This window comes from Python bivittatus, unplaced genomic scaffold (assembly GCF_059951505.1).
Source record: "Python bivittatus isolate LINGU-HERP-01145 unplaced genomic scaffold, Pbiv_v1 ctg000640_np1212, whole genome shotgun sequence".
Taxonomy (NCBI): domain Eukaryota; kingdom Metazoa; phylum Chordata; class Lepidosauria; order Squamata; family Pythonidae; genus Python; species Python bivittatus.
In genome coordinates, this window is record NW_028277090.1 from 63,425 (window position 1) to 70,573 (window position 7,149).

Sequence of the window (7,149 nt, forward strand, 5' to 3'; positions counted from 1 at the left end):
ATTCTCTTCTGCTAAATTAACAGCCATGTTATTTGCACAGAGTTGAGTTATAATTCCATCTTTCTAGGGGTATCTGCAGGGAAGGGAGGGGCCAAAAATCAAGATAGACTGACTGTGCAACTAAAGCCCCAACCTTTTTTTAACATGCTTTGTAATGTACATAAAAAGGGGTGGGGCTTCAATCAAATGGTCACCACTACCATCTTGACTTTTTTGACCCTCTCTCCCCCTGCCAACAACCCTACACCTTTTCCTTGGCACACAGATCCAAGGCAACAGTTTTAACAAGACCCAATTTAGAAACTAGAGATTGGGAACTTGTAATATAATTTGCATGGTTTGGGTTTAATCCCTTGGGTGGGTCCATCCAAAGCCATGGCTTGACAGACCTAGCTAACATTCAACAGATTGTGATTAAGGAAGCCATGGCTTAGTGCAAGGGGTGAATCAGGTCGTTGTATGATCTCTGTGGTTTTGGCCTAGCACATCACTTGAAATACATTACAGCCTCTGAATAGCACTGCATACTGTATCAGGCTGGCTAACTTGGAATCCAGTGAGTGGCTATGATCACGTGAGTTGGGAGAAGGGCTGATAAAGAGAGGGTCCTGAGCTGAAGAGACTTCTTACTAATTTGAGGAGCTCCTGAATTGTCTGTAACCAAAAAGGCAAGAACCTGCTTAGCCATAGAATGGAAATAAAATCTTCTTTGCTAGACGTCTTGGATGTGGCCATGCACTTTTCTGGGAAGCAATAAGGACATGGTCTGGCCTTGGTTTCTTCCAATATGTGGTGTTTTTTCTACCTTCCAGATGACTCAACACAACTGGATCTCCTTGGTGGTCTCCCATTCAAGAACCAATCCGGTCAAACTCTGCTTAGTAGAGGTATCCACAGGGTGTGGTCAAAAACACCAAGGTGGTGGCCATGATGATGCCGTTGAAGCTCCACCTGGTTGTTATGCACTGCACATAAAAAACAGAGTTTCAATTGCACCATCATGGCCAACATCTTGATGTTTATGACCATGCTGTGCTGAGCTTCTTCAGTATTACTCAAGGTTGTCTAGGTATTGCCACCTAACCAGGTGAGTAGATGCACTGCAAAATAAATACCCAAGTGGAGTCACTGGTAGGGGTTTCAGAAAGAAACGGCAGCTTCCTAGGCGAAAAACTGGACTTCTGTTTCCTCTATATCTTAATTTCCAGCAGAAATAACTTAAGATCCTTAGACCTTTGTGGATTATAACTGAAGCTATCAACCAGTTAAAAATAATTCCTCCCCCACACTTGTTAAAATGTCCATGATAGATTTATACCAGTGGATAGAATTAAAATGAAAAAGCTATAAGAAGTTTTAACACCAAAATCTTAAAAGTGAACACTCTGCCTAAGGTTTTAATTAAAGAATCTGGAGCAGGGGTGGGAAACGGGGCAGGCATTGGACCTTGTAAAATTACAATTCCCAGTATCCTCTCCATCGTCCCTGGGTTCGCTGGGAGTTATGATTCATCAACATCTGCCGAGCCACATATTCTCCAGCCCTGATTTGGAGAACAGCTTCCATTGCTAAGAATTATAGGAGCTAAACCTCAATGCATCTTAAAAATGCTAAGTTGGACCACAATAAAAGGCTGCAACCCAACTGTTTGGAGCTGGACACAACAAAGCATCTGATGCAAGAATTCTGTATTTACAAGAAGCCATATCTTCTTTTCAGATGTGGGCTGCATGTCTCTGTATCTGTAATGGTATGTGGGAAAGACCTTGGGAGACGGGGTCAAAGAGCCACTGTCTAGCGAACAGTCAGATAAGAGGCAGCATAGCCCACAACTGCATAGTGGGAAGAGCAAGAGGCTCAGAAGGGACCCTCCCTAAGTTCTTGGGCTGTAAAGGAGATGGGGGGAATTGTATTTTCAGATTTGCAAGACTGATGTCAGCCTTACTAGGTAAACCAGACAGGAAACACGATCAGACAAGGTAATTCTATGTTATTGTAAGGCTACATGAACAAAATCTTGCAAGTCTGATCCTTCCCCCATCTCCTTTACCTCCTGAGAAATTAGGGAGGGTCTCTTTTGAGTCACTTACCCCATCCATTATACAGCTGCTGGCTATGCCACCTCTTATCTGACTGTTCCCTAGGCAGCATGTCCTTGCCCAATCTCCCAAAGCCTTTCCCACATACTGTCACAGTATCTCTGTATTAGCTGAAGTTGCCAGGCAGCTTCTAGGGTGGCCCCACGTCATCCATAATGCAGTAGCCCGACTCCAGTGATAAACTGCAGCCCCAAACTAGTTCAGCCTGTTTATTGGGTGTATATCCTACCATTCAACTGCAGAAACTCCTTTACTTTTATTTTACAGGAGATGGGCATATGTAACTTTCTAATCACAATCAACTGTCAAAAGAAACAAGGAAGCCAGCATATTTCTCAATTTATACACAGCATTGCTTTTTACCTTTTTCTGATATACTGCAAAGATGCTCAACCCTTAAAAGCAAGAAGAGACGAAAAGAAAAAAAAATATGGGGGAAGTCAGCTATTTCCCCACTAATTAAAATCAAAACTGGTCTAGGACAGAAGCTGATGTTAATTCAAAAGGTTGCAGTTTTAACATCTAATATAAACTATGGACCACATTTAAGATTCAGACATGGGCAGTCTCAATTGTTGATCTCTTTTATATGGACAGAGCTTCATCAGAAAGGTTTATTTTTTTCCTGATTTTTTACAAGTGATTTTGGACCGGTCACCCTCAGTACAGACTGGATGAGTGCAAGGTTAAAACAGGAGATGCAGCCTCATCTTGTGATGCACAAAACTTGATTCCTCTTTGGAGACAGGGTGGGATAAAAAAAAAATTTCTGACCTCTGTTTTTTCCCCAAACATCTTAGAATGCACACCTCTATTCCACCAAAAAGAACAGAGAGGTCCACCAAGCACCCACAAAGAATATATATTAATTTCACGATGCACAAAGCTTGATTTGACAAAGATTCATCATCACGTAGTCCTAAACCTGTTTTCAGTTCTGGAACTTAGCTGTGCAAACTCTGAGTAGCAAAAGAAAGCCTGTCTCCTAACTACTAAGTCCTTGAAGCAGCGGGAGGGAGCTGAGTTGAGGCTGAAACATTACCCCAGTTTTTAGAACCTTGGCACTGGTTGTGGGAATGAACCTGGGAGCAGGACCAATGGGGATTGACCCTCTAGACAGTTCCTACCACAATTTAGAGTTCTTGCTGGTTTTGAATTGATCCTGGGTGGTTTTCTCTTTCCTCTCTTACATAGACACACACACACTCACACCCAAGCACAAATCTCCCCCTCGATAAACAATGAATTCTCACCAAATTCCTGCTAAGGAATATGAGGCTTCTTTTCAAAGGTTGTAGACCTTGGAGGAGGAGAGTCACATTACAGAAGCCAACAATCAATAGGAGTCTAGCAGCAGCACTCCAGACCCACACATTTCACCCAAAGACATAAGCTGATGGGAGTTTTTGCCTTTGGGTGAAATGGGTGGCTCTGGAGAGTGGTTGCCAGACTCTTGGTTCTCAAAGGTGGTGTCCCTGATTTCACTGTGATCCCTCTTGGAACTGTGGAGAGCAAGCTTCATCAAGGCTCTGTAAAAGGATCCAGCCTACCTTGTTTTGTTGGAATGGCACGGAAGAGCTGCTGGCTCTCCTCTTTGGTTCACTGCTCTGCCTTTTCTTCCCTTCTGCTTCTACTCTGCAAAGATGAGAGAAAGTCTTGCAGGCAGATCAATGCCTTTTCCCCTCCTGTCTCCCTCCTTCCCTCCTTCCCTTTCTCTTTCTCAGTCTCCGGTGCTTCCTGCCTCTCTGGTGCCACCTTGAGGTCCTCCTGCCTCCTTCTTCATGCAGACAGTGGCACCTAGCATTTGCTAGTCCTGGCTGGAATCCATCTTTATCCTCACTTCATCCTGGTCTCTCCTGTGGATAGGATGCTCCCTCCACTTGCCCTGCACACAGCTCAAGGATGCCTTGCCCACCTTCTCTTACGGAGTTGTCCCTAACCTGGTGCTCTCCAGAGGCTGAAATACACCACCCCACAGCATTCCCTCTTGGCCCTGCTGCCTCAGGGTCCTGGGAGGTGCAATTCAGCACTATCTAAAGAGCCACAACACAGGTTCCCCATCCCTGTGCTGAGGAGGAGGAGGAGGAGGAGGAGGAGAAAAAGGTCACACACATCTTTTTATGACCTAAAGTGGTCTGTCAGGCTTAGAACAGTAGATGAACTAATGTCATACTGAAAAATGCTTCTCTCTTCTTTCTTCACCATTCCCACTTGATCTGATAAAAGAGAATTTGGTTTTGGAAATGCTTGCAGAGGAGAGCAGAATTTCAGAGGGTTTTTGCACTGAGTGACTGGGTGGCCAAGGAGGGAATGAGTGAAGGTCTTTCCTTGGTTTGCCCAATCCTTCCTGGGCAGCTTCTCATCCTCCTAATCCCAAGAGAGGAGCCCAGAAAGGAATTGTTTCTCTGGACCCTTCTTCAACTGGAAGTACCAGCAAGGGATGTTCCAAGGAGATGAAAGAATAGCTTCAATATTTTAGGATTCCCCTCACCCATTTCTATTTCATGGATCATTGACTTCAAGAGACAAAATAAAAATGGAGGGTGGGCTACAGCAACATAGGTTAATGATGAGAAGTATCTACGTATGTGTGTGGATGCTCGAAGAAAGGGTAATTCTGTTCTTGGCTGGGTAATTCAGGAGCTGTGTTCACACAACACGTTTATCCAGGTCAATGAAAGATCGTGTGGTTGCATTTGCGTAACACGTTGCAAGATTCAGCTTCCATCTTGGTCATTGATTTTTTTCCAGATTGACAAGCCATATGAACCCAGCCTCTGTGGTTAGTGAATTGTTCAGCATATAATACAAACCTAGAAAATGGGCTAATTCAGTAACCAGATGAAGAATGTTGTGGGAATGCAACCCACCTCTTCAGAAGGCTTGGCATGGTGGGTCACACCCAAGGGAGGAGGAAGGGGTCCATGGGTTGAAAAGCTCATGAAAGCCCTGGGCTTTAGGAACAAGTCTGGAAGCAGAAACCACTTAACATTTGCTGATTGCCCATCAGACAATTAAAGTACCATCAGATCATCTTTATATTCACTTTATATGGCTGTCTCTTAGCATACAGTAACAATACAGCAAGAGACCAATGCAGAAATCAAATCTGGTCTCTCACAAATCTCTGCTTGGTGCTGAAGAGCAAAATGATTATTCTGTGAGCATCGTTTTTCACTGCAGCATCATTCGCCTCCTCGCCCTGGAGAGAAGACATTATTCCACTTCATTGAGATGATTTCTATAACCCATACCTGTGCAAATGTTTCAAAATCAGAGACAGGGAGGGTAGTTATTTTAGTGTGCCTTGCCTAGCAGGACACACAGAAATGCTTTTACTTCATGTCTCTCCCCGAGCAGAGATTCTGACTTGCAAGGCTAAAAGAAATAATCTTCATAGAAGTCCAACTAAACAAAGCAGCGAACGGAAGATTTCTTAATGTTTCTTAACAGCAAGGTAGAGAAGCTTTCAACAAACCAGATTGGGGAAAAGTTTCAAGTCCATCTTTGATGCAGCCAAGCAGATGTGTCAGCAGGGTAGTCAAAAAAGTCAAGATGGCGGCTACAATGGTACCATGGAAGTTCCACCTGTTTTTTATGTGGGTTGCCACAGAAATGAGCAGTGCTGGATTCAATACAATTTCTTCCACCATAAATGCATGTATAAAATGCATTTATTTATATGTTTGTTTATGTGCTTTATAGAGCTGTCCTCGCAACAGTGACTCTGGGCGGCGTACAAAGATTAAAACTGTCACAATAACATATAACCCATGATACTACATGGATACTACAGCAATTCCCAAAACAAAAAGACACATCCATTAGAATAGATAATCTAATATCACATGAGACCTGGGATATTCACGATTGTGTGCTGTTCTGAACCACCCCAGAGCTTCTGACCTATATCCAACAACCTGTAACTCTCTCCCCGGTCCCCAGATTAGCGGTAATGAACTTAATGGCCCATCTCAGAAGTGACAAAGGTCCTGCAGGGGGTTTTGATCCTTCCAGAAATGCTGATTGGTGGTGGCCCCTTATTCACCAACATTAACAACCCCAAGGAACGGGCCAGTTCCATTATAATGCCAATATACAAGAAGGCCACAAAAGCAATCCAGCTAATTATCATCCTCTCAGCCTACTATGCATAATTAGCAAATTATATGCTAAACATCTCTTTAGTAAGAGATTTAGCAATGACTGGTTGGTCCAAGAAAAAATCTTAGCAATGGAGCAAGCTTGGTTTTAGATCAGGTTTTTCTACTGCTGATCGATGCATCCCTTTGCACCACCTCTCTGCGAAGAATACTAACGCACCTGGAGGTGTGCTCTACCCTACTTTCATAGACTTCAAAGCGGCCTTTGATTCAATCCCTTGTGAGAGGTTGTGGCTAAAACAAGCAGCTTCCTCCTCCATTGATTGCTAGCTTCTGCAACTAATTATGACGTTGCATGAAGAGACTACAGTACAGATCCGATGCTCAAATAGTGCAGAACTGACATCCTATCCTAACATCCAAGGCAGTTAAGCAGAGATTACTCAATGTTTACATCAATGATACTGTTCAGGCCCTTACCAAAGTCAAATTCCATCTCTCTTCTCTGGTCAATAGACCAATCTTCATTCTGCTATATGCTGACGATGCTGCAATCTTGTCTGTTCCACAAGTAGGGCTGTGATGCAACCTTCATGCATTAACAACCTACTGCCGATCTGAAATGCTGGAAATGAACCACACAAAGACCAAGGTGGTCACACTCCCCAAGCAGCATGCAAACCATCTCATCTCTGGAAGATTAACAACCACCAAGATGAGCAGCTGAAGGCTTTCAAATATCTTGGCATTTATCTCCAGTCATCTTCTTTTCAGAAGCCTTCAAACCTTGCTTTGGGAGCCCAAAGAGCCTCTAATATGATCATTAGATATTCAACCCATAAGGGTAACAATGATGTGCCTGTAGCAATTAAACTTTTTGAAGTCAAAAGCGTTTTGCCCCACGGCACGCAATTTTCCACTTACGAGGACATCTGTTCCTTGGTGGC